A 26,695-nucleotide genomic window follows, 5' to 3' on the forward strand; every position below is an offset into this window, starting at 1 on the left:
TCAGCATGAGGAGTGTTGCTCCGCCTTACAGACGTACTGAGTGGCCTCACAAGGAATGTGTTTGCAGCTGTCAGGAAGCTGGTCGCGGCTGCATTACAGGTACTCTACAGTGGACAGTCTTTTCTGGCTCATGTTTGCTGTTTCTTTTTCTTTTTTTTTTTTAAATTGGGAAGCAGGAAGTTTTCCTTTCCTCGCAGTCCCCAAGCAGTCAGAATTACCAACTCTGTCCACCAGGCGGAAGCACCTACAGCACAGCTGCCGGACTCTCCCGCAAGCTGCCGGACTCTCCCGCAAGCTGCCGGGAGGAAACGCCAACAGCGCCTTTCAGAAGGTCATTCTCTCACCCTGTCAAGTATCCATTCTGTCTGTTCCTTTTCTTCGAGAAAAAAATGATTAAGAGGACGTGCTTTTGCAGATTGTTTCAGCAACGGGTCCAGCTTCCTCCCAAATAGTCACTTCTTTACACAAGAAGTTAGATCTTCTGTAGAATGCCAATTATTTTCTTTTTTTTTTAAGTGAGGTGTTTTCCACTCAAGTTTTATTATGGGATAATGAAGGAATTTGTAATTCCATTTGTAATCATGCCACTTTCCTTGAGAAATCCATAGACTTCTCAAGTTTTCCTCTTGAGGAGGAATATCTGCTCACCCCTTAATAGTCCCTTTGATTTAGAGGGTTCATCCCTTTCCCTTGGTAAGTCCAGATCCATTGAGTTCCACAACATTTTGCCAAGCAGAATAGGGAGATGAAAGGAGGATGGACGACTGGGTCCTGGCCCTTGAGGGGTTGACTGTCTCCACAGGGAGTCTTGAGGGATCAAAATAAATACAAAAGTTCATTTTGTTTATCTTGTGTAGCGTTTGTTCCAGTTTCCTGTCTCATTGCTTTGACATCCAGTTCCAGTGTGCTTCCAAGGAGCCATGCGCAAAATTTAATGTCAGTGAGTCAGCTCTGCTGGGCAGGTTCTAAAAACCAAATGTAGTTTTTTCCCTCATTTATTCCTCACAGCTGTGGTTCTCAGGTCCCTTTACTTTTCTCAATGTCTTCCACACTCCCAGGCCCCTGCCCTCTTGTTCAGCTGGGCAGTCAGGGCTGCCTGGCCTCAGCTGTGTTCACCGCCTTCCTCTCAACACTCACTTTGTCCTTAACTTCCTACAATCATTGTCTGGAACCCTCCCCCACCCAGTGACCCACTGACCTGAAACTGCCCTCACAGGGGAGATGCAGAAGTCCATCCTGAGGAAAGACACTTGGAGCTGTCAGTTCTCACTCTCCCCCTTGCCCCCATCCAGCCATTCAGAAATTGTCTCTTCCCATTTGGTTTCAGCAACTCTTCCATGAATTTTCCTGATTCTCCTCTTCCAGGTCTCCTTGTGGTGCCCTTCTCTGTTATCACTGAAGGGTAGACTCTTTCCAGTCTTAGAATCTCCCCCTGTGCCATCTCCCCTGGGACTCTGATCCACCTTCTATCATGCTTTTCATTCAGTCCATTTCAGCCTCCACCTTTTCAGCCCCATCCTAGCTGCAGAGATGCATTTCCATTTTAAATGTCTTCTGGGCATTTCCATATCACTGCCCCACATTCACTGTAAACCAGATACAGGTAGATCTAACACCAAACTTGTCTCCTCCATGGGTCAGAAATAGTCAAAACTTCCTTTCTTGTACCAATTTTAATATCATTTCTATCATCACCTTGAAAACCAAGTGACATCTGTGCCTTCTTAACCGCACCCCTGCCACGCACAAATACAATGGATTAACAATACCATCAACATCACCTTTCTAATCCCTCTTGGAATATGTCAGTTGTGGTGTACTTGAAAGAGCCTCTTCCTTGAATTTGGGAGGATGAAGTTGGGACGTGTTCCCAGTTATGAGAAATGGAGCAAGTAACTTTTGCAATTCTGTCCCAGTTTCACAGAACAATAAAATCATAGCTTCCAGCGATGCGTTGAAGATATGTTCATCTGTCTTCATTCATGAATAAAAAGAACAAGCCCACAAAGTAAGTTATCTGAAGTCTCTGAGCACAGACCCAACACTAGGTGTTAAACCACCAGCCAATGATTTTTATTCTTATCCAATGAATCTTTAGTAAGTCCCCATTAAAATAGAAATGTGGCTTAAGAAGGACCAACACAGGAAGTAATCACTGTTACCAAATACTGAGACCAGGTTTCTTCTACCCTCACCCGTTCCCCTTCCCCACAAAGTGAAACAAAAGAAAGCCTTTTTTTTTTTCTCAACTTATTTTAAGTTCTGGGGTACATGTGCAGGATGTGCAGGTTTGTTACATAGGTAAATGTGTGCCGTGATGGTTTGTTGCACAAATCATCCCATTACCTAAGCATTAAGCCCAACATCCATTAGCTATTCTTCCTGATGCCCTCCCTCCCTCATCTCCCACCCACAACAGGCCCCAGTGTGTGTTGTTCCTCTCTCCATGTGCCCATGCGTTCTCATTGTTCAGCTCCCACTTATAAGTGAGAACATTCAGTGTTTGGTTTTCTGTTCCTGTGTTACTTTGCTGAGGATAATGTCCCACAGCTCCATCCATGTCTCTGCCTAGGACATAATCTCATTCCTTTTTGTGGCTGCATAGGATTCTATCGTATATATGTACCACAAATCATTCTATTATAAACATACATGTGCATGTATGTTCATTGCAGCACTATTCACAATAGCAAAGAGATGGAATCAACCCAAATGTCCATCAGTGATAGACTGGATAAAGAAAGGCCAATTTTGAAGCAGTAAAGAAAAGCAGCAGAACTTAGGAAAGGCAGGCCGAGAGCCTGTGTTAGGATTATTGACATCCTTTCAATCTTTTTTTCCATAACAGAGTGCCCTGAATTTCCATTGGCAGAACATCACCTGCACCCCTAGCACCATGCGTTGGGTAGACATAACCCAACCCGCATCCCCATGGGCAAGCCTGATAGGCCAAATCCAATCTGCATATCTAATCCTCCAGGCCACTTATTGGCAGGTTGACTGGGGAGACACCTGATGTGGACAGTGTGTAGAGCAAAGGGCTTTTGCTGGGACTGCTGAGAACTGGATATGACCCTTGGAACTCCTGGCATCCACCGTGTGCTCATGAAGGAAAATCTGCCAAACACTGAGCAAGTAGCAAGAAAGGAGGGCAGAGAAGCAGAGGAGGAGAAATCACATCCTGATGACATCATTTGAGTCCCTGGATGAATCCTGGCCTGAAACTAACCCTACCCTTAAAACAAACACTCTTAAAAAAAACTAAGTAAAGGTTTCTAGTACTTACAGCCTAAAGGTTTTTGGTTGATACAGTCTGGGAAAGGTAAGATGAAATATATATATATATATATATATATATACACACACACACACACACACACACACACACACGTCTCCTTTTTGTCTCCTTTCATTCATATATATATATATGTATGTGTATATATGTATGTATTATATATATGTATGTGTGTGTATATGCACACATATATATAAAGAGAGAGTGAGAGACAGAGAGAGAGAGAAAGAGGCCCTCATCTTTTCCCACTGATATGGTTTGGCTTCGCCCCCACCCAAATATCTTGAATTGTAGTTCCCATAATCCTCACGTGTCGTGGGAGGGACCTCATGGGAGGTGACTGGATTGTGGGGGCAGTTTCCCCCATGCTGCTGTTCTGGGTGATAGTGAGTTAAGTTTTCACAAGATCTGATGGTTTTATAAGGGGCTTTTCCCCTCTTTGTTCTGCACTTCTCTCTCCTGTTGCCATGTGAAGAACGTGTTTGCTTCCCCTTCCACCATGATTTTAAGTTTCCTGCAGCCTCCCTAGCATGTGGAACTGTGAGTCAATTAAACCTCTTTCCTTTATAAATTACCCAGTTTTGGGCAGTTCTTTATAGCACCATGAGAACAAACTAATACATCCACTTAACTCAGCTGCTGGTCCATCTCCCTAGCCCAGGGGTTGGCCATGCTCCCAGACCACTCTTAGAGATGAAATCCTTGAGAAGGAACCCCACCTGTCCTTCTGGACTGGGAAGAGAGAATGTAGTGTTCAGGTTGACCATTTAGACATCTAGCAACCTGTGATTCTCAAAGGACTTTATACACTCTTGGAGAAAGCAGCTAGGGAAGAATGGCAGTTAAATGGTGTGAATCATGGAAACATCACAGCTTGGCAATAAAAAAAGGACAGTTGTGCTCTGACCTGGGGTAATCAGGAAAGCATTTTGGAGAAAATGGAGTCAAAAGAAAGCTTTTCCACTATGCAGAGAGGCATGTAAGGGAAGATGAGATAAATGAGATGAGGAATGAACTATGATAATAAACTCCACGTTTCACAACTTAGAATGTATGCTTGATCTAAGATTAGAATGTTAAAATTTAAAAAACTTCCAAAACACATGTTAAAAGATAGCAAGGAGGGGATTCAGGAATGAGGTATGTCCTATCGAGGAGCTTCACCATTTGTGGCTTTTGGTGATGTAGGCAGATTTTTCAAGGGAGATATTAATGTAATAATTAATCTACTTTCTGTCTGGTGATCTTTCATAGTAGCACTTTGAGAACAATATAGAAGTCTCCACTACATTTATAATATTCTGAAACTTCAACTACATGCTGAATCAATTGCTGTGTGAAGTTGAGCATGTACTCAGAGCAAGGGAGGGGCTGTTTGTGTCTCACTATGCTAATTTTACTCTGTATAAGCTTCATCTTCTCTCTGGGATATAAAAAATGTCTACCTTCTGCACATATAATTGTGCTTTGCATCCAACAGCCATTTGTTGTAGCCCTGTGATAGTCATTAGGGCTATTTGCCAGATATTTCTGGCTTCCAGGGACATGGGAGAATTATAATTTCTCTCTTCCTTTGAACTCAGGCATGGCCATGTGACCTGTTTTGGCTAATGAAATGCAAGTGGAAATAATATAGCGAAAGCATTAAAATCCGGTATGCAATTTGGATGCTTTTTTTTTTTTTTTCCCTTACCTCTGGCATAGTGACAGGCAATGGTTAGAATGGTGGCTGTTCCATCAGTCTGAGTTCCTGAGCAATTCTGATGAGGAACCTGCTTCCCCATCTAACTCCAGTGGATGTGGTAGCCTAGCAAGAAATAAACTTTGTTCTTATTACTATAACAGAACCTAATTCATGCTGACATAAAAAACTAAAAATATTCTAGCAACTGTACTTGAAATTGCATCAATGAGATGTGTCCTTTAACCTTTAAGAACTCACCACTTTGAGAAATGATGTGAAGAAAAGTTAGAAGGCAATACTTAAAATATTAATGAAAAACTTCAAAATATTTTATAACTTACATTTAATTTCTTCATCTCTGATATATTTTGTTAATATTTCATAATGCATAATGTATATATAGTCATAATTTCTTATAATTATAATTATATTGAATAAACTTTTGGGAATGTTACTTTCATATTTAAGATTTTTAACAAATCCTTGACACAGGTTTACATTAGTCTTCACGTTAAAATGCATAGGCAAGATAAAATAAAGTTTAATTCTATTAGATTCTTTTGGCAGCAGATTACAGAGAAACTCAACTTAAATTGGCTTAAGGCGTAAGAAAGTTTAATATTTCACCTGTATAGAAGCTGAGGCTCTAGGTTGACTGATTCAATAACTTAGAGTTGTCATCAAGCACAGGCTTTCCCATATCTCCAAATTCGCTCCTCAGTGTTGATTTCATTCTCAGGTGTGGCATAAAATGAGGGCAGCATCTCCAGGGGCCACACCAGGACAGTGCTCAGAGTTAGAAGATGAGTGGTTTCTTCCTGTGTCTCTTTCTTAGGGGAGAGATAACTTTCCCCAAAACTGCTCAGAAAACTTCTCTTATGTCCAGAATTCAGTCGTGACCATTTGCAATCCAATCACTGACGTGGGATGGTAGTTGGGGGGTAGAATTATTATAGCTAACATAGACCACAGTGTCTTCTATGGCAGGGGTCCACAACCCCTGGGCCACAGACAAGAACCTGTCCGTGGCCTGTTAGGAACCAGGCCACATGGCAGGAGGTGAGCCGAGCGCTAGCGAACATTACCGCCTGAGTTCCACCTCCTATTAGATCAGCAGCAGGATTAGATTCTTATAGCAACAGGAACCCTATTCTGGGCTGCTATGCAGGGATCTAGGTTGTGCTCTCCTTATGAGAATCTAACTAATGCCTGATGAGCTGAGGTAGAACAGTTTCATCCCCAAACTATTTCCACAGCCCACCCTGCCACTCCCCACCCCTTCCATGGAAAAACTGTCTTCCACAAAACTGGTCCCTGGTGCCAAAAAGGTTAGGAACCACTGCCTTATGGAGTAATCATAATTATATAACCAATCTGTTACTATTGAATATTTAGGGTGTTTTAATTTTGACTAGTATAAATGATGCTACTGGAAAGAGCTTGGTATATGTAATTTCTACTTCTTCACCCTTTTAAGATTCCCCAAAGATGGAACTGCTGGGTCAAAGAGACTGAATATTTTTATTATTTTATCTGTGTATTACTAAAATATACTTCAATTGGCTAAGAACTGTACCATTTTATAGTATTACTAACCCTTATAAATAATATTACTTTATCTTTAAAAAGTGCTGTAGAGTAGTATCACATCATGAGTTTGACTTATACTTCTTTAATTATGAGTGAGACTGTGTTAGTCTGTTTCTGTATTGCTATAAGGAAATATCTGAGTCTGGGTAATTTATAAAGAAAGGAGGTTTAATGTGCTCTTAGTTCTGCAGGCTGTACAGGAAGCATGATACTGGCCTCTGTTCAGCTTCTGGGAAGGCCTCAGGAAACCTTCAATCATGGTGAAGGTGAAGGTGAAGCAGGCTCCTCTTACATGGTAGGAACAGGAGAAAGAGAGAGCATGGGGAGGTGCTACACACTTTTAAATAACTAGATCTCGCGATGAATCACTCTCCCCATGACAACACCAAGGGGGATGGTGTTAAACCACGAGAAAGCATCCCCATTTTCCAATCACTTCCCACGAGGCCCCACCTCCAACACTGGGGATTACAATTCAACATGGGATTTGGGTGTGGACACAGGGCCAAACTATATCAAAGACAGAAACTTTCTTTTTGTATTGTTTGTTTACCCTTATTTGAATTTGTTCCCTCATAAGGTAGTACTCTCTGGCACAATATTCAGAAATGTTGAAGTCTCAATCTCTCAAGAAAACTTGTCATCTAATTCCATCTCTGACACTGCAATGTTGGAATTAGGAACTGACTCAACATAAAGTAAATGCAAATTATCCAGAGACTCCAGTGATCCAGATGGAAACCATGGGAGGCCCTTAGCAGGGAACTGTCACAGAGGCTGTAGGCCAAATGAAAGGAATTACAGAACTTGGAACAGAGTCCTTGGAGAGCACTTAAGCACAAATTATTTTTATTACTACATGAAATGATTGAGTTAGGAGCATCAAAAAAATTAAAAATGATATTCACATTTGAAAACTTTGAGAAATGGCCCTATCTTCAACAGAATATTTCTAAAGAAGACAAAATGGGATACAGGACTATCCATACCTGAGTTTAACACAAGTTTTGATTTAATAGCAGAGTCATCAGTCTTAATTTAAGCAAAATAATCTTTGGCAATAATTTTGTTCTGAATGACACAGTTGCGTTTTCTCCAGTTTCCTCTTTTGCAAATACCTTGGTTAAACACTACTGTAGGCTTCAAAGATGTTTACATTATTATTTACTATAGGGTTCCCTAGGAGACTCTGAGGGGGTCTATGAACTCCTTGACATTGATTGCAAAATTATGTGCATGTGCATTTTTCACAAGAGTGGCCTCATGGCTTTCATGAGAAGGGCTCACAGTTGTCTCTCCTCCATTTTTATTTTTCATTGTGGCTTCCCTTCACCTTTTCCCTACCCTCCAGTTTGCTTCCGTTCAATGATTTTTCACTCAATGTTTCTGAAGAAACAAGGATTTGACTTGGGCTGCCCTACTTAGGGTTTCATTTTTGCTAATTTAAACACTTGCTGTGACTCCATTTCCTTTATATGGAGTAGTCAGGGACTAGGATTTTCTGATTAATATGCTATACTGAATGTCTAATTTTTTAATGTGTTAAAACATATTTAAGTGTGTTGGACATTATTTATTGATTCTTTGGTTCAGAAGTCATTTCAGGATCTTTTGTTGTTGCATATCAGCAGTGTGCTTTCTGGATTTTTCTTTGGGGTCTTTGCATTTGTAAAGTGTAGCAAAATTACGGAGGGCCTTCAATTCCTCAAAGGACTTAGACATATCTTGTCTGTTCCTTGCCATTTCAGTTGCATGATTCTGTCTTTAAAATTAAATAATTACATGCCAGCATTTTCCTTAGCCCTAAAAATACTCCATGTACATAGGATGCTCTTTTCGAGTTCAGGGACTATAGAATTTTTGATATTTGGTCCATTTTCAGAAACTTAGGGATATAGTTTTTCTCTATTCTAATAAAAATCACAAGGAATACAATAAAATATAAAAGTATGTTATACACAAATACATTTAATACATTTAATGGTCTTTTGCTTCTATTTGCTTTTTAATATTTAATCTCCTTTTCTTCTAATTCCTTTCCATTGTCATCTACTTCTCTCTTCTTTTCATTCCTTTGTCTCCTTTCTTCAAAACCCTCTTTCAACCCTCCTCTGATTAATCCTATAGAGCCTGTTTAAATACTGTTTACTGCCACAGCACTGATTTAGGGTCCTTTTGGATGGGGCAATTAAGAGAGCTAAAAATTCTACTTAAAAATCTCTGTTCCTGGAGTCACCAGAGTGGCTCTGGCACAGGAGCTGAGAGGCAAGCTCTGCCTGGAAAGATGGATGGGGTTCAAGTACATGGCCAGGAAGCTGCTTGTTGGGCAAGGAGTGGGGCTAAAGCAAAGACATTTGCATAAAAATGACTTTTAATAAATACCCCTGGCAGAGTTTTCTATTTATAATTTATTTTAAAATCTGAGAGGAGTTAAAATTTAGAGAAAGTAAACCTGAGTTGGGATTTTGATAGGTAGAAGAGAAGTCAAACCCTGAAAAGTTTAGACGCTTAATGACCAATGCATAAAGAATGAGAATGTGAGGAAAAGAATGAAATTCTAGCTTTCTCAACATGGTGAATGCAGGCAACAATGGGGAATTTCCTTCCAAGCAAGCCTGGATTAGACTGTGTTTACAGCTGTGAATGTAAACAAGGAAACCCAGTACAGTACTCACAGCATGAGCACGACATCATGTTTTTGTTACAGTGACTGAAAACTATGCATAAAAATTGGAAGATTATTTGTTATTTAAATACAAATGTGAACTTAGTTAGAAACCTCGAAAGATGCATTTAATTTTACAATTCCTCTTAACTCTGAAATCTTGTAGCAGGTATTTGCTCTTTAACTAGCCATGCCTAATTTTTGACCTATCAGCCCCTATACTGACTTAATTAAGTAAATAGATATTTAGGTCAAACCAGAAAGATATCACAACATTGCTAAATGTTACACGTCCAGGGGGAGAGGGCTGATTTTTGACAGCAGAGATTATAAAGAGTTTAAAGTAATTAAAACCTGACTTGCTTTACTTGATGTATGCCGTTTTCAAAATGTCTAATTGTTTGCACAATTTAAATCAAGGGGGAAAAACATGGTAACTTTACTGAGCCAAGAGGGAGTTGTTTGAAATGGTTCAAGTTATGTTCAGATTCATGGAGGGGCATTTGAAAGAGTTCTGGAGCTGCTGTAAAGGATATTTTTCCAGATGATTAAATGCAAATATCATTTTAAAATGCTTAAGAAAATGATTTAAGAATGAGCAGGAAATAAAAAAAGATGGGGAGGAGAGCACAGAGGTGAAGGAGGGGATTGTTTGGGAGTGATTTTTTTTTCCTCTGTGACCTAGTCTTGATCTCCCCTCATCTGAAGAGTCTTTGTTCTGATAAAAAGCACTGGCAGGAAGATGAGGGTGCTGAGGTGGCACTTGGGCCTGAGTGAGTGAATGCCTGGCCAAGAAGTACCCAGCGTGCACCCTCATCACTTTCCTCTCCAACCTGGCTAGCCCTGCCCACTTTCCCCAGGATGCCTGAGGCTTTGGAATTCACTCCTGTGTACAAACACCTGAACAAGTATGGAAGACGTTCCGTGATCCTCCTGTTTCCTCTTTGCAGCATTTGATTCTAAAACTAACACCACAATGCCCACACCAAAAGACCAGCTGGAAACCACAGTCCTGAAACATCCTTTTCCTCCTAAAGTCTATCAGTTTGATTTTAGCTTATATTAGGATTATATTATGTATGAGGTAAATTGATACTTATTTTAGTTCTAGCCTTCTATAGCTGATGGTCAGGCTACTTTGCATGTTAGAAACTTATGGATGAATTTGTAGAGATCAAAGGCTCTTGCAGTTTATAAAGTTCAATCCTGAGAGGAAGTGACTGTAATTCTCCTGAAAACTTCAAGCTGAAATATCTGATAGCAAATGTTAGGGCAAATGTTCTCTCTGGGGTTTCTGCTGCAATGGAGGCAGGACCTGGTGCAATGTCCATTGATATATCAACATTCTGCCTTTGATCTAACATGAATGTGGAAAGGGGGAGGAAATCTTGAATTGGAGGAAGTTTCAGGAGCTTCAGGGAATTCTGTTTCCCATGGGTTTAAATCGGCTACTTGATGACAAGAAATGTTTTGTCAAGACAAGAGTCTTCTTTCTGAAAACTGAGTTTTGAGTTTAGATCCAAATTTAAGTTGGAGATTCTGGACTGGAATTGTATTTAGCATTGGCAAAGGAGAAACGCCATAGGAAAGGACTTCTAAAGGCTTCTTGGACATCAAATGGCTATTTCACAACAACTTTGTGATGAGTTAAGTGTAAATGAATCAGAAACATACGGACCAAATTTTCTTTGAAATTCACATGGGTTTAAAAATTTAAGGCAAAAAAGTTATTGGCAAAGAGTATTTTGGGTTTGCCAAATTCAAGCCACTTGAGAATGAGTTAAAGACCCTAGAGTACAGCTGGGCTACATGTTTGTTCCTTTCTCTTCCCCACCCATTTGAAAGGTACTGTGCAACCTGCAAAGTTTCAGGTTGGCCAAAAGTCAAGTGCACAAAAGGTCCTCTAGGACTTTCCTGGGCTGCTGGGGAAGACCAGGGCCATGCTTTGGAGCCAAAAGTGGAGGCCTGAACTCGATCCTGGAGACAGAAGGTTCATGTGTTTGGATTCTTTCCTTAAGGGGGTTCCCTTGTAGAGGCAGATGTGGTCGTAATTGCTTCGGGAAACTTGCCATAGGGGAGAGATTTTTCAAACTTTTAGGAAGAATTTGGCAACTCAGTGGAGAGCACCCACACTGGAGGCAGATAAAAATGTGGGACAGAAGAACTGACTTGTTTTTTGAGGCTTTGTCTTACTCCTCCTATCAAAAAGGGAGAGAGCCTCTATAGGGCAGAGACCTCATAGTGTTATTTGTTTACTGCACACAGACTGCACATCTCCTACGGGAGATGTCTGCAATGGCTGTCACACTGAATTGAGAAGAAAGTACAGAGGAAATGGTTTGTAAAATTACAAAGCAACTAGTGTTTTTTGGTGAAGGGGGAATGTCATCAGAGGAAAGAATTATTTCAGCAATGCCTTGGGGTTTGGAAATTACTTACTTGCTGTAAAGTGATATTCTCCGCAGTGGAATTTATTCAAATAGAATTTAACCTGGAAAGTGGGCAAAGGGACTGAAGGGTGGCAATTTGAAAGAAGAATGACATGTAGGTGGGTAGTGATTTATAATATCAGTCAGGGAAGGAGCAGGTAAGGGGAGGACAATAAAAACAGAACCTGGAAGTTTATGATTTAGAAATGTTAAGACAACCCCAAGCCACCCTGCAGTTTCTTTAAGCACAGCAAGGGTTCTATCTGCTTGACAGCATCACATTTACTGTACAAAGAGAGCTGACCTGCCTCTTGGCATTGCAGATTCTGCATACACCCATGGAGGTGGTAACTGAAGTCAGATGAGGTGATTTTCTCCTAGAGACATGAACACAGTATTTGGTCCTGTAGTAGGCGCTCAATAAAATTTTGTCAAATGACTTGAAGTTGATGTTTTGTGGATGACTGTTAGCTAATAGAAGAAAATATGAGAAAACTCATAATGATTTATCCAAGAGAAGGCAAGGCAATAGAACCCAAAAGAGTGAGATGTCCCTAAAACAATGTAGGATAGTCATAATGCATATTGAAGAGGCCCAGAAGGATGTAGCAGCCGAGGAACCATTCAGTTTACCTGCCGGGAAGTATTTGATGATCTTTCCAAGGGAGATTTCAGGAAAGAGAAGGGGAAAGCAAAACAAAAGCCCAGGAGGAGAGAGTTTATTGTAGGGAAGTAGAGACAGTGGATATTGCCACGACCTGTTGCATTGGTCTGTCCTTCAATCAATTCATTTAACAAATATTCATTGAGCATCCTCTATGAGCCAAAAACAGGGAAGCAAAGAGATGCTACTTTCAGGAAACCTGTGATCTTCTAAGAGAGAAAGAACAAGCTCAAAAATAATGAACAGAAAACTGATTAAGATAAAGTCTATAAGGGACACACAAACTGCCGAAGTTTGAGAAAGGAGGAGGTTCCTTCTGACTAGGCTGGTGAGGAAGGTAACCTCTGAGCAGCATTCAGTGCCCTGTCTTGTAGCACAACCTGCAAGCATTTGCAGCCTGCTGGCCTTCAACATGCCTCAGCTTCCTAGCCTGGGCAGCAGTTGCCAGAATTTTGTTTGCCACCAAATTCAAATCGTTTCTCTTCCAATCCCAAGGCAGCTATTAAAGTCAAACTGAAGCTCAGCGCCAGGACCAGATGAACCCAAGTCTATATGCTCTTCAAAGAGAAGAAAGGACTATTCAAAATAGAGTGTCCTAATGTAATGGTGCCCATGGGTCTCATATCCTACCTTCAATGTCATAGCAGATCAAGTTTTTGGTCACCCTCACAGCTAACTTGCAATTAATTTCCTAGACACTTGTGTCTACCAAGAATGCTATGTGAGCTGTTTTTATTTCCTAGGAGAAAGCCATAAGAAACCAATTTTCATTAGTTCAGGTGGTTTCCTCTTTTCCTTGTTTATTTTTGAAGACAAAGACAATCTGCTGTTTGTTTTCTTGACTGTCTTAAGGTCACTGGATTCCTAGTCTGGCAAGCTTCCTCCCAGTTCGTTTCCAATGCTGAGTGCTCTGAGGTGGCGTCATCCCTCATCCCAGCTCTCTTCCTTCCTTTCCTATTTCCCATCTGCTCAACTGTTGATCCCCCATGCATCTATTTCATAAGGATTTGGGCATCTAGATCTGTGGTAAGACTTGTAGAGAGCCACAGGACAGGTATATGACAAGGTCTTCTGCAAGGAAGTTCAGGTCTTCTAAGGACTCTGCATGATCTCATTGAGTTTTAACTATTCCTTGGACCCCTGCCACTCACAACTGCTTGCTTTTTTCATAAGTCTTTCTGTAAAAAATAATAGAATTTCTGTAAAAAGAATTCAGCTAAAAAAGAAGAGACATCTTGGCAAAACTTAAAACTTAGGCAATATTTAATTTTCTAGGAGAGTTTTATAGAGCAAAAGTCACTTTAGTTGTTTGGGAACATTAAAATATGTAATGCCTTAACAATTTGTTTTGCTCATAAAATTATCATATTTGATATGTTCAGTATAAAATAGAGTTTACTGAGAAATATTTGAAATTAGCTAAATTGTATTTACTTTTAAATGTTTTTAATTTTTTTTTTTAAAGAAGTTCTGTGCTGAGAGCTCTGAAAAATATAGCAGCTCTACTTTTTGCCATTGTATGAGCTAGCCAAAAACCTGGAGGACAATAGTTCAAATATTGCTAGAAGGATTCTTGGGAGATGTAAAAACAGCAGCAACAAAAAGTCCAAATAAGCAGTATTTTCTTCCAAGTTTTCCTCCTGGGTTCTTCTTTTTCTCCAGGACTCTTCTCCAGAGTTTGTGGATGGGTTTGGGAGTCCCAAATATTCATTGACTCCCAAAACCTTTTTCTGTGTCAGACTCTGAGTGGGCAGATTCTTCTCTTTACTGTCCTAGATTATCTTATTTCTGGCTTCTTATTTCTTCACTGACCCTCTGCTCTCAGGATCTCTTTCCACACAGGTTACTCTGAAGAGTTTGAAGAAAAAGTACAGATGTGCATCTTCTGTTTTGTGACCTAGCACGCAGGCCTCTTTGAGGTCTGAATCCATGGTCCTTTCTGGCCAAAATTCCCACTAATAAAGAAAGGGTTGTGGTTTAGATGGCTTGGTAGTTGGCTGTTACAAATGTTTTTCTATGACCAGGTGGCAAGGTGCTTGAGGGTAGATGTATTTTATTCATCTCTCCAGAGTCTAACTTTGTACCTAACACACAATGCTGACACAATATTTGATTAACGAATGAACAAAAATTTTAAACATACAAGACCCTTACTAATGGTTTTTAAACATATATGCATATTATTTTAGATTTTTAAATTATTGCTATGAGGTACTTATGCCAACTCTGTAGTTATAAGCCAAGTAAAATGTTGCCATTGTATCTAAAAAGAAATAATGTTACAAAACATTTAGTTGCTACCATAATTAAAAATAATCTATGATATTTGAATTTTTTGGAGATGAATGTGAACATATAACATGATCCTGAAGATGTGCTTATTTAACAATAGCTTAGTTCTATCAAAAGTCTCTTTTACCAAGAAATTCCATGAGTTGTATATTTTTTTTATCAAATATTATGTTAATCTGGGTCCTACAAGAAGCAGATGTCAAGACAGGATTAAACATGCAAGATTTTATTAAGGGAAGTATCTGCATGGGAGAGAACAGGGACGGGCTGGAGAAGACAGGGAGAGACATCAGGCCATGATGCACATCTGACCTCAAGTGAGGAAAAGAGGAAGAGTAGGTTTGGAGGAGCATCCTGGACTGCTGTGTTATCTAAGGAAGTTTCAGTGACACTGTCTAGAGTCCTGGAGCCAAAGTTGGCTGTCAGAAGAGTCCCTAGTCTACCAGGAATGAGACTGTCTCAACAGTCATTGGCTGGGAGCAGACTGTGGGAGGCACGGCCTCCATGCAAACACGATGGCACATGGTCAATTAGAAAGGCTCTCTGTAACAGAGGTTGGCAGGTGCATACTCATGGTGGTCATGTCTGTACTTTGATATGAAACACCCAGGAATAGCACTATGTAAGGAAATATCTTTTTCTTTACACTTGAAGTCAGATTAATAGATAATACAATAAAACTGCTTTATATTCTTAAGTATACACTTTTATGTGTAATATGTCAAATCCATATTTTTAGCAACTCAATGATATTGATAGGATAGTGTAGCAGACTGATACTGGTCTCCAAATCCTATTCCCTCCTTTTTCCTTTCAATAAAATTCCAAATTTTTAGGTAAGTTCAAGACCATCCAGAATAAGGATTGATTACCTAATATTCTTTGTGGTAGATGTGGCTGTGACTAGCCTCTGACCAACAAAAGTGGCAGTATTGTGTACAACTCACAGGAAATGTAGTTCATACATATTTCATACTTTCAGAGAAGTGGTGAACTCTTCTCTTCCTGTTGGATGGAATGCAGATGTGATAGTTTAAATTTTAGAAAACATATTGAATCCTAAAGTAGAAAAACTCAAGCTGAAGATGACAAAATAATGACCTAGAAGAAGCCTGGAACCCTGATTCCAGGCTTCTATACTAGCCCTGGATTGCCCAACCCCAGACTTTCTTTATGAGTAAGTTTAATAATATGGTTTTTAAAAATAATCTGGTTTTCTTCTTAATAATTTGGTTTTGATTTTCTTTTACTCAGGATTAAACCTAATTTTACTAATATAGGAAGCCGTTTCTGAAATTGGGCCTAGAAAGACTAAAATGACATGCTTCTTATGACACAGGTAATAACTGGTAGAGTTTAGATTTTAGTCATTTCTCCTGCCTTTTAGATTGAATACCCATGGACTTAAGTGTGAAGTTTAATTAAATTAAAGTTCACTGTGTCTCAATTATCTAGGCACTACTGAACACTCAAAGAGAGGTCTTTTTTCTTTGTCCAAGCTTCCTTACCTATAAAATGGAAACATTCTCACCCTATCAATAATATGGGACTCCTAAAGTATTGTCATGAGACAACAATATGGATAAAAGTACTTTGTAAACTCCAAGACCTCAGAACAAAAGAGCTATTTTATCATCATCAATGTACTGACTTCAGATTTAAATAAAAGAAAGAAAAGTGTGTATTCCATTATATAAGACAGGGTTGACCCCAAGAAGTTTCAGGCAGAGTTCTAATCAGATTATTAAGTGGTATACCAGAGGATGAGGAAGAAGAATAATTTATCACTTAAATAGACAATATTTCATATTCTCCACTAATTGATTCCATGTCTTATCACCCCAACTGGATCATAAATATCCTAGATGCCAAGCCACATCTCACCCTTCTGTGTTACATTTACAGCACTTGATGAATTGGTTAGTTATAAAGGATATTGTTCCTTGCATTTCAAGAATCTGTGAGAGTCATTAATCCTACTATTTTCAAAAGATCACGTTCTTTTAAATTTTTCATCTCACCTTTTCTCTTTCCTGACTTAAAAAAGGTGAAAAAATGATTGGCTAGATTTCCAGTTTTTGGTAATTTCTCTAGGCTTTTCAGCCAAAGTCTTCTCTTTGTAAGTATTATTTTAACTCCTGGTCTTGATTCAAACTCTAAAACATGGAAAAAAATCATAAAACCTTTTTTCTTAAATTAATTCAGAATAAATTGATTTGTATAATTCTTAGCTAAGAACCATGTGTATGTGAATATGTAGCATTTCATTTGAAGATATTGAGTAAACATAGGGAAGTAATAGAAATTTTGTTATGGAATATTTGTTGTATCATAAGTCTAACTGAAAGAATTAATGAGTGAGAAGCCATAAGGTCATAATCTCCCTTGAATAAATGGCCTTGCACTGTTAGACCACTCTCTGTGAAGTAAGACCTGTAGTGAGAAGACAGGGTTGTAAGCTTCTCCTTTTATATGGTTCATGTAAAATAAAGAGATGCCTTCCCTGCCTATTGAAAATGATATCATATTAAATGAGTTTGATTGTTATATTCCATTGAATTCCACAAGGTAATAGAATATATATAAAATTGCTACATAAACATAAAAAGGGAATCACATATATGAGACAATTCATGTAAAGAGCCCTTTAAATATACTGGCCACGAGTTGGCATTAAATATTTGGACAATAAATCCCAATGTTGCGGTAACTTCTCCTTACTTCAGCTAAAGATGGGGGTCCTTACCACAGGGCCGTGAAAAATTAGGCTTACAGACAGTTTGAAGGGTGAGTAGGGCAGGGTTTTATTGGGTGAAAAGGGAGAAAAGGGGAAACAGAGACTCAGCAAAGCGAGAGTGTGTGCTTCCTGCCAGTGGGCTTTCCGCCTCAGAGATTGAATCCCAGGTTTCACCCAGGAGGAGGAGGGGCCAGGCTCCTCCCCACTGTAAAAGGCAAAAACTTCTGTGGCTCCACCCCAATGCGCACTCCTCCCAGTGTGCAGGCCAGTTGGATTTTATCTCTGGGGACCCCTCCCACCTGGCTGTCTCACCAGGAATGGTGGGTAGACAGAGATTTAATAGCTATAGTGCTTATCTATTTAATGATATAGATGAATTTTCAGATTTCAGTAAAAAGGAGTGGTTAGAAGGGTGAGACTGGTCCTGAACTTTCATGGACGTTTCAAAGGAAGTGTTTTAGGAATGGTTGATAGTATTTTGGGTAGCTCTAAGTATATTCAGAGCTACAAAGTGCTCCTTACTGCAAAATAGTAACGTAACCAAAATTTACTTCTGAGCAGGTTATGACAGGTGAAAGTATCATAGTATAGTAGTGGGAGTAGCCAAAAGTCATGGGTTCAAGCCTCAGGTTAGCCACTAACTAGCAATGGGATATTGTACAAGTTACTTAACCTTCCTGAACATCAGCTTCATTCCTGTTAAAAAAAAAAAATAAAAAAAATTAAAAAAATAAAAAAGCAAAAAGATTTTGCTTTGCCCTTTTAAATCTATATATACCTTCCAACTTGAATATTGTAAATTCTGCCTTTTATGCAACAAAATTGAAATATAAGATATATGACTCCAACATAAATAGTTGCTCATGGAGCTGAAATTTTGATGCATTTGCATTGAGAAAATACTACACAGGGGAAATATTAAGTTGGGGGAGAAGGTGACATCACATTTGGGCTGGGGACTGACTTGTAAAACAGGAATGGTAGGTGCAGAGATTATGTTCCTTAACTCTGAAAGTTTTGAATCACAAATGCTGTGTGTACATGATTCAGATGAAATCTGAAACAATTATTAGATATTTTCTAACTACCCAGGGGTTTGTAATTGTGTTTGACAAAACACATGGTTGACATCACATTTTTCAATTTTTATCCAGATGTTAGGTGTCATATGAGCCAGCCAAAGGCGGTCTATACTTCACAAAGGCAATTGGAAGTGATGAAAAAAATCAGTTTCTTTGGTTGCCACAGAGAACATTAAAAAACCAAATTATTGACTTGGGCTTGACATTAGCATGGCTGAGTTCAGCCAAATTGAACTGTGTTTTATGGCCTAGCTGGGTGATTATTGGTTAAGATTCTTCCCTTTGCTGTTTATGCTATCACTCTGCTTTTCTCTCTCTCTTTTTTTTTTTATTTAAGTTACGTCCCTCTTCCTTCACTTTCAGCAGACAACCTCACTATATGGTTTAGGGTATTTTCAGCAAATGAGAGAAAATGCAGCCCACACTGGCTTAGGCAAAAGTGGAATTTAGTGGTTAAACTAATTGAAAAGTCCAGAGAAAGTCTGGCTTCAAATGAAGCTCAGAGTGGGGACTTAATCTATATCACCAGGACCTGGTTTTTCTCAATCTCTTTCTCTTTCTGGTTTAATTCCATTATTAGAAAAAGTCTTTCTGCCATGGAAACAAGAAAACTCATCCTCTCTGCTCAAAGTCCTGCAGGAAAATATACCTGCCTCTTAACTAGATGCCTGAGCAAACATCCTATCGCAGCCTATTAACTCAGTTGCAACACATGACTGGACCGGTCACTATGGACAGTGGAATGTGATGTTCTGAGTGAGTTAGGACTGGGTCATGTGTGCCACTCCAGAGTCACAGGGTTGAAAATGGAATGGGGTGGTTTCCCAAGAGGAATAAGGGTTTGCTTGCCAAAAGAAGGTGGTATGAATGGCTCTGGGGCCAAACCCAGTTGTCCTTTGAACTGGGAATCTATTCTGTCAAGACAAGTGGAACCTCTTCCAACTTCCCAATTGATACCCTCTTTCTTCCCATCATCTTAGAAGCAAAGAATATTCCTTTCCCTGTTTACGGCTAGCCTACCCAGCACTGGTCCTGACTCCTTCCATCTAGTCCAGGGTCTTACTTCATCAGTCATAGTTACTATTTCACATGTCTTCACCTTTTCCCTTTCTATGGGCTCTTGTCTTAGTTTGTAAACATGCTGGGGTCTATCTTATCATAAGGTACACACACACACTCGCACTCGAATTATTTAGGCTCATCTCTCCTTTTAGGTGCCATTTAATATGTCTCTTCTCCCTGTTAAAAGGGGTTCTCTCCCCAGAATGAGTCTATGCTTCTTGTCTGTACTTTTTTCATGGGTCACTTACTCTCAACATAATGAAAAAGGTTTTTGTCTCTATACCTCTCTGACACTACACTTTTTATCTTAGTAAAGGCTTGTTCACAAACAGACCTTATTGTGAGCATTTTAGTAAAGGCTTGTTCACAAACAGACCTTATTGTGAGCATTTTGAAGAGGGAGATATTTAATATAGGAAATTAGAACCATTATAATCATTGTGGAGCAAATTTCAAGGAAGTTGCTGGAGGTTCACAAAGTCCCAGTAAAAATACAGCAAATAAACACTCTTGTCTGTATCACTGAATTGAATGATTCTCAGGCCAGTACCCAGAAGTAAATTTCTGAGGCCATCTAAGGCCATCTGCTGATATTCGAGCACATAGCTTCAGAGAACCACATCTTCTCCCACATTCTATTCTTATGTAAGCATCTTAAATTTACAGCATCTAAATGGAGACATGACTGTCAAGAGAGTTGGAGTGATGTAGTTTCTAAGGCTTTCAGTCTCTAAAGTAAAAGGGAGTGCTTAAAAAGGTGAGACTAGCCCTGAATATTAATATATTGTATTTTGCACATTATCACTCACAGGCATTTCTTTTTTCCTTTACCCCTTTAGCCTTGTGGCTAAGAGTTCTGTCCCTGACCTACTATGTGCTCCCACTGTGAGCTCTCCTTGAGTTGCCTTATCTATTCTATTAATTCCAATCACCTGCAGTTGATGATGCCTTAGTCTATTACTCCTCTGCAGATGTCTCCATAAATTTCATGTCAGTCCAACTCTCTGCTGGGCCTTTTCCTCTGATTCATCCCTGAAGATTCCAAACTCAACTGATTTGAGAATGAAATATTTGTTTTTGCTCCTGATCCTGCTCTTCCTCCATAAACCTGTCTCCTTTAGCCACATATTCAATCAATTGCTAAATCTAATTTTTAAAATCTTTCCTATCTTCCTCTTCCCTAGCACAGTCTCCTGGCTCAGTAGCTCATTACCTTTTCCTTGGGATACCACCAACTTCTGTTTGGATTTTCTGCTTCCAACCTCACCCACTTTGACTTTGTTCTTCATAGCCTCTAAAAGGACTGATCTGCAACACAAATCTGCAATGATTCTCCTTTGCTCAGAACTCTTGAATGAATGATTCTTTAAAAGGTAACAAAAAAAGAGAGTAATAATTTATCTAATAATTCTCAATAATTTATCAAAGAAAGTAGACGGATTGCCTGCAAGTATTTATAAAAGATCCAACAAAGTTGAGCATTGTAATGGGAAGAGAAAAAAAATGCACTCCAAATGCTCTGGTTCTAATTGCCCAGAATGAGTGTTTCAGTGTTTCGAAGGAGAATAATATGACGAAGAACCCAATCTTTTATGTTCTAGTCTTTATTATGCGTTTATTAGACGGTATGGTTAAGTTCATAAGCCTTGAACTGATTTCTCATACATTCTTGGTTTATTTCTTTTTTTTCAATATGTCAACCTCAATGTGTGGTCTCTTTAGATACCAGTTAGAATATGATGTATGGGAAGACATTGATAAAGAAAAGAAGACCGGGCACGGTGGCTTACGACTGTAACCCCAGCAGTTTGGGAGGCCAAGGCAAGCAGATCGCTTGAGGTCAGGAGTTCGACACCACCCTGGCCAACATGGTGAAACCCTGTCTCTACTAAAAATACAAAAATTAGCCGGGCGTGCTGGCGTGCATATGTAATCCCAGCTACTTGGGAGGCTAAGACAGGAGAATTGCTTGAACCCAGGAGGCAGAGGTTGCAGTGAGCTGAGATCAGGCCACTGCACTTTAGCCTGGATGACAGAGCAACCATCTAAAAAAAAAAAAAAAAAAAAAGAAGAAACTAAGGGAAAATGCAACTCTGTTGGATAAAACTGAAACAAGGTTGAAAAAAAATCCCCTGAAAAGGAATATCTACTTGCTTTCTGCTACCCCAAAATATATTTGGTTAACCTGAATCAAAGCCTTTATTGATAGTCACGTTCCAGACACCCGCTTCATCTGGGCCAATTTGAATCTGTGAGGAGAAGGGATACAAGTAATGTTGCCTAAACGTCATTTGGAGGGCAGGGATACAGAGGGCACACACACACAAATACTGGTAAGATAACCTTCTCTTGTGGAAGTAGGGTTGTTCATATATATATTCATATAAAATATATATTCATATATGTTATATATATTCATATATATTATATGTTCACCTGGATGCCTAAGCTGGCCAGTGATCTCTGTGGTTGTTAATTCTTCCTTGCTTCCTAGACAGGGTACTTTCTTCAGTGTTGGAGGGTCACTGAGAATCAGGAGCTGTTTTCTCAACTGTGTCCTGTCTTTCTGCATCCCTCTCCTGCCTCTACCTTAGCTTTTTAACACATCAAAATTCACCCTTATTGCCCTCAGCATTAATTATTTTCTTCGTCCCCCTCCCCCTCCCCCTCCTTCTCCTTCTCCTTCTCCTTCTTCTTTCCTCTTTTTCTTCTTTCTTCTTACTTCTTCTTTCCTCTTCCTCTCCTCTTCTCTGCCATGCAGTGGGTTATCTATTGTGGGTTTTTTGCATTCCACCTTCATACTGGCATTTGAGCCAATATGGAACCAGAAACTGATGCAGGATTAAATAGAAAATAAGACAAAACAAAAATTTGTATTTTACCATTTTAAGCAAAGCTGCTGAGGAACTGTTATACCAATTTAGAGATTAAACCTCTCACTTGTTGATTAATATTTTACCTCTAGTAGTGCAAGCATTATATTTTTAAAGCAAAATTATAATCTCCTGGTAATAACATGTTTGGCTTGAGCCTGATTAAATGGTAAATACAGTAGTTCCCTACTTATAAAAGAAATGGGAAGAGGAAAGTTGGATGGTTAATGCTGTTAATGATAATAATGTTTATTGTTTATAGGGTCTTTCTTGAGCATTAGAACTCTCAGCCTATCCATGCATGGAATTAGTGCGGCATGGTGGTTAAACACATAATCTCGGACTATGACTACTCAGGTTCAAATCTAGGCATTACCAGTTACCAGCTGTATGATTTTGGATAAGTTTTTTTTTTTTTTTTTTTTTTGATGGAGTTTCGCTCTTATTGCCCAGGCTGGGGTGCAATGGCACGATCTCAGCTTACTGCAAACTCCACCTCCTGGGTTCAAGTAATTCTTCTGCCTCAGCCTCCCAAGTAGCTGGGATTACAGGCACCCACCACCACACCCAACTACTTTTTTGTATTTTTAGTAGAGATGGGGTTTCGTCATGTTGCCCAGGCTGGTTTCGAACTCCTGACCTCAGGTGATCCACCCTTCTCGGCCTCCCAAAGTGCTGGGATTACAGATGTGAGCCACGGCGCCTGCCCCCCCCTTTTTTTTTCTTTTAACCTCTCTGTGCCTCCGTTGTTTTCCCTCTAAAATGAGAATAGTAGTAGAGAATAGTAGTACCTAACTCGTGGAAGATTAAGTAAAGTGATATGGATATAGTATTTAGAACCTTTCTTGGAATATAAGACTTAAACATAAGATATACTTTTTAAATGTATAATTGAGGACCAGCCTAAGAGCTATTTTTAATAGTGATATTAAATATTATATTTATTTATAAATATTATTTGTAATTCATAAATATAAGTAGTTATGTAAAATATTTCTTAAAATTTATAGTTTTAGGGAATCAAATTTTTTTTTCTTCAACTTTTATTTTAAATTCCAGGATACATGTGCAGGATGTGCAGGTTTGTTATGTAGGTAAATGTGTGCCACGGTGATTTGCTGCACAAATTAACCCATCACCTAGGTATTAAGCCCAGCATCCATTAGCTATTCTTCTGATGCTCTCCCTCCCCCACTCCCCCAACAGGCCCCATTGTGTGTTGTTCCCTTCCATGTGTCCATGTGTTCTCATCATTCAACTCCCATGTATAAGTGAGAACACATGGCGCTTGTTTTTCTGTTCCTGTGTTAGTTTGCTGAAAATAACCACTTCCCACTCCATCCATGCTCCTGCCAAGGACATGATCTCATTATTTTTTATGGCTATATAGTATTCCATGGTGTATATGTACCACATTTTCTTTATCTAGTCTATTTTTAATGGGCTGATTCTATGTCTTTGCTATTGTGAATAGGGCTGCAATGAATATATGTGTCATATATATTTATAATAGAATGATTTTTATTCCTTTGGGTATATACCCAGTGATAGTATTGCTGGGTCAAGTCTTATTACCTATCTAATAGGTCAAGTCCTATCTAGAGGTATTTCTGCCTCTAGATCTTTGAGGAATCATCACACTGTCTTCCACAATGATTGAGCTAATTTACACTTCCACCAACAGTTTAAAAGTGTTCCTTTTTCTCTACAACCTCACGAGCATCTGTTATTTTTTGATTTTTTAATAATTTCCATTCTGACTGGTGTGAGATGGTATCTCATTGTAGTTTTGACTTGGATTTTTCTAATGATAAGTGATATTGGGCTTTTTCTTCACATGTTTATTGACTGCATGTATATTCTCTTTTGAGAAGTGTCTGTTCATGTACTTTGCCCACTTTTTAATGGGGTTGTTTGTTTTTTTTTCTCATAAATTTGTTTAAGTTCCTTATAGACTCTGAATTTAGACCTTTGTCAGAAGGATAGATTGCAAAATTTTCCCCAATCTTGTAAGTTGTCTGTTCACCTCTGATAATAGTTTATTTTTCTATTCAGATGTTCTTTAGTTTAATTAGATCCCATTTGTCAATTTTTGCTTTTATTGCAATTGCTTTTGGTGTTTTCATCATGAAATCTTTGCCCGTGACTATATCCTGAACGCTATTGCCTTGATTTTCTTCCAGGGTTTTTATAGTTTGAAGTTTTACATTTAAGTCTTTAATCCATCTTGAGTTAATTTTTATGTAAGCTGTAAGGAAGAGGTCCAGTTTCAATTTTCTGCATATGGCTAGTCAGTTCTCCCAGCATCATTTATTAAATAGGGAATCCTTTTCCCATTGCTTGACTTTGTTAGGGTTGTTGAAGATCAGATGGTTGGAGATGTGCAGTCTTATTCTGAGTTCTCTATTCTGCTCCATTGGTCAGTGGGTCTGTTTTTGTACCAGTTCCATGCTGTTTTGTTTACTGTAGTCTTGTAAAATAATAGTTTGAAGTCGGGTAGTGTGATGCCCCCAGCTTTGTTCTTTTTGCTTAGGATTGTCTTGACTATTTGGGCTCTTTTTTTGTTTGTTTGTTTCATATGAATTTTTAAATAGTTTATTCTAATTCTGTGAAGAATGTCAATGGTATTTTAATGGAAATAACATTGAATTTACAAATTACTTTGGGCAGTATTTTCATGATATTGATTCTTCCTATCCATAAGCCTAGAATGTTTTTTCATTTGTTTGCATCCTCTCTGATTTCTTTCAGCAGTGGTTTGTAGTTTTTCTTGTAGAGGTCCTTCACTTTCCTTGTTAGCTGTATTCCTAGGTATTTTATTCTTTTTGTAGCAATTATAAATGGAAGTTCATTCATGATTTGATTCCCTGTTTGCCTGTTGTTGGTGTATAGGAATGCTAACAATTTTTTCACATTGATTTTGTATCCTGAGACGTTGCTGAAGTTGCTTATCTTCTTAAGAAGCTTTGGGGCTGAGACAATGGGGTTTTCTAGATATAGAATCATGTCATCTACAAACAAAGGTAATTGGCCTTCCTCTCTCCCTACTTGAATACCCTTTATTTCTTTCTCTTGCCTGATTGCCCTGGCCAGAACTTCCAATACTATGTTGAATAGGAGTGGTGAGAGAGGGCACCCTTGTCTTGTGCCGGTTTTCAAGGGGAATGCTTCCAGCTTTTGCCGATTCAGGATGATATTGGCTATGAGCTTGTTATATATGGCTCTTATTATTTTGAGGTGTGTTCCTTCAATACCTAGTTTATTGAGAGTTTTTAACATAAAGGGATGTTGAATTTTATCAAAGGCCTTTTCTGCATATATTGAGATAATCATGTGGTTTTTGTCTTTAGTTCTGTTTATGTGATGAATTGCAGTTATTGATTTGCATATGTTGAGCCAACTTTGCATCCCAGGGGTGAAGCCTACTTCGTCATGGTTGGTAAGCTTTTTGATGTGCTGCTGGATTTGGTTTGCCAGTATTTTATTAAGGATCTTTGCATTGATGTTCATTAGGGATATTGGCCTGAAGTTTTCTTTTTTTGTTTTATCTCTTCAGGATGATGTTGGCCTCAGAATAAGTTAGGGAGAAGTCCCTCCTTTTCAATTTCTTGAAATAGTTTCAGTAGAGATGATACAGGTCTTCTTTGTACCTCTGGTAGAATTCAGCTGTACATCCATCTGGGCCCAGGCTGTTTTTGGTTAGTAGGCTACTTATCACTGCTTTAATTTCAGAACGCATTATTGGTCTATTCAGGGATTCAATTTCTTCCTGGTTCAGTCTTGGGAGGGTGTATGTGTCCAGGAATTTATTCATTTCTTCTAGATTTTCTAGTTTTGTGCATAGGGGCATTTATAATATTCTCTGATGGTTGTTTGTATTTCATTTGTTTGTTTTTCTGGAGATGGAGTCTCACTCTGTTGCCCAGGCTGGAGTACAGTGGCACGCTTTTGGCTCACTGTGACCTCTGCCTCCCAGGTTCAAGCAATTCTCCTGCCTCAGCCTCCTGAGTTGCTAGGACTACAGGCACACGCCGCCGCGCCCGGCTAATTTTTTGTAGTTTAGTAGATTTGTATTTAGTTTCACCATGTTGCCCAGGCTGGTCTCAAACTCCTGAGCTCAGGCAATCCACCCGCCTTGGCCTCCCAAAGTGTTACCATGCCTGGCCTGGTTGTTTGTATTTCTGTGGGGTCAGTGGTGATATCCCCCTTATCATTTCTAATTGTGTCTATTTGATTCTTCTCTCTTTCATTATTTATTTATTTATTTTATTTAGATGGAGTCTCACTTTGTTACCCAGGCTGGAGTGCAGTGGCACCATCTT

Source organism: Macaca mulatta, chromosome 4, assembly GCF_049350105.2.
Source record: "Macaca mulatta isolate MMU2019108-1 chromosome 4, T2T-MMU8v2.0, whole genome shotgun sequence".
NCBI lineage: Eukaryota > Metazoa > Chordata > Mammalia > Primates > Cercopithecidae > Macaca > Macaca mulatta.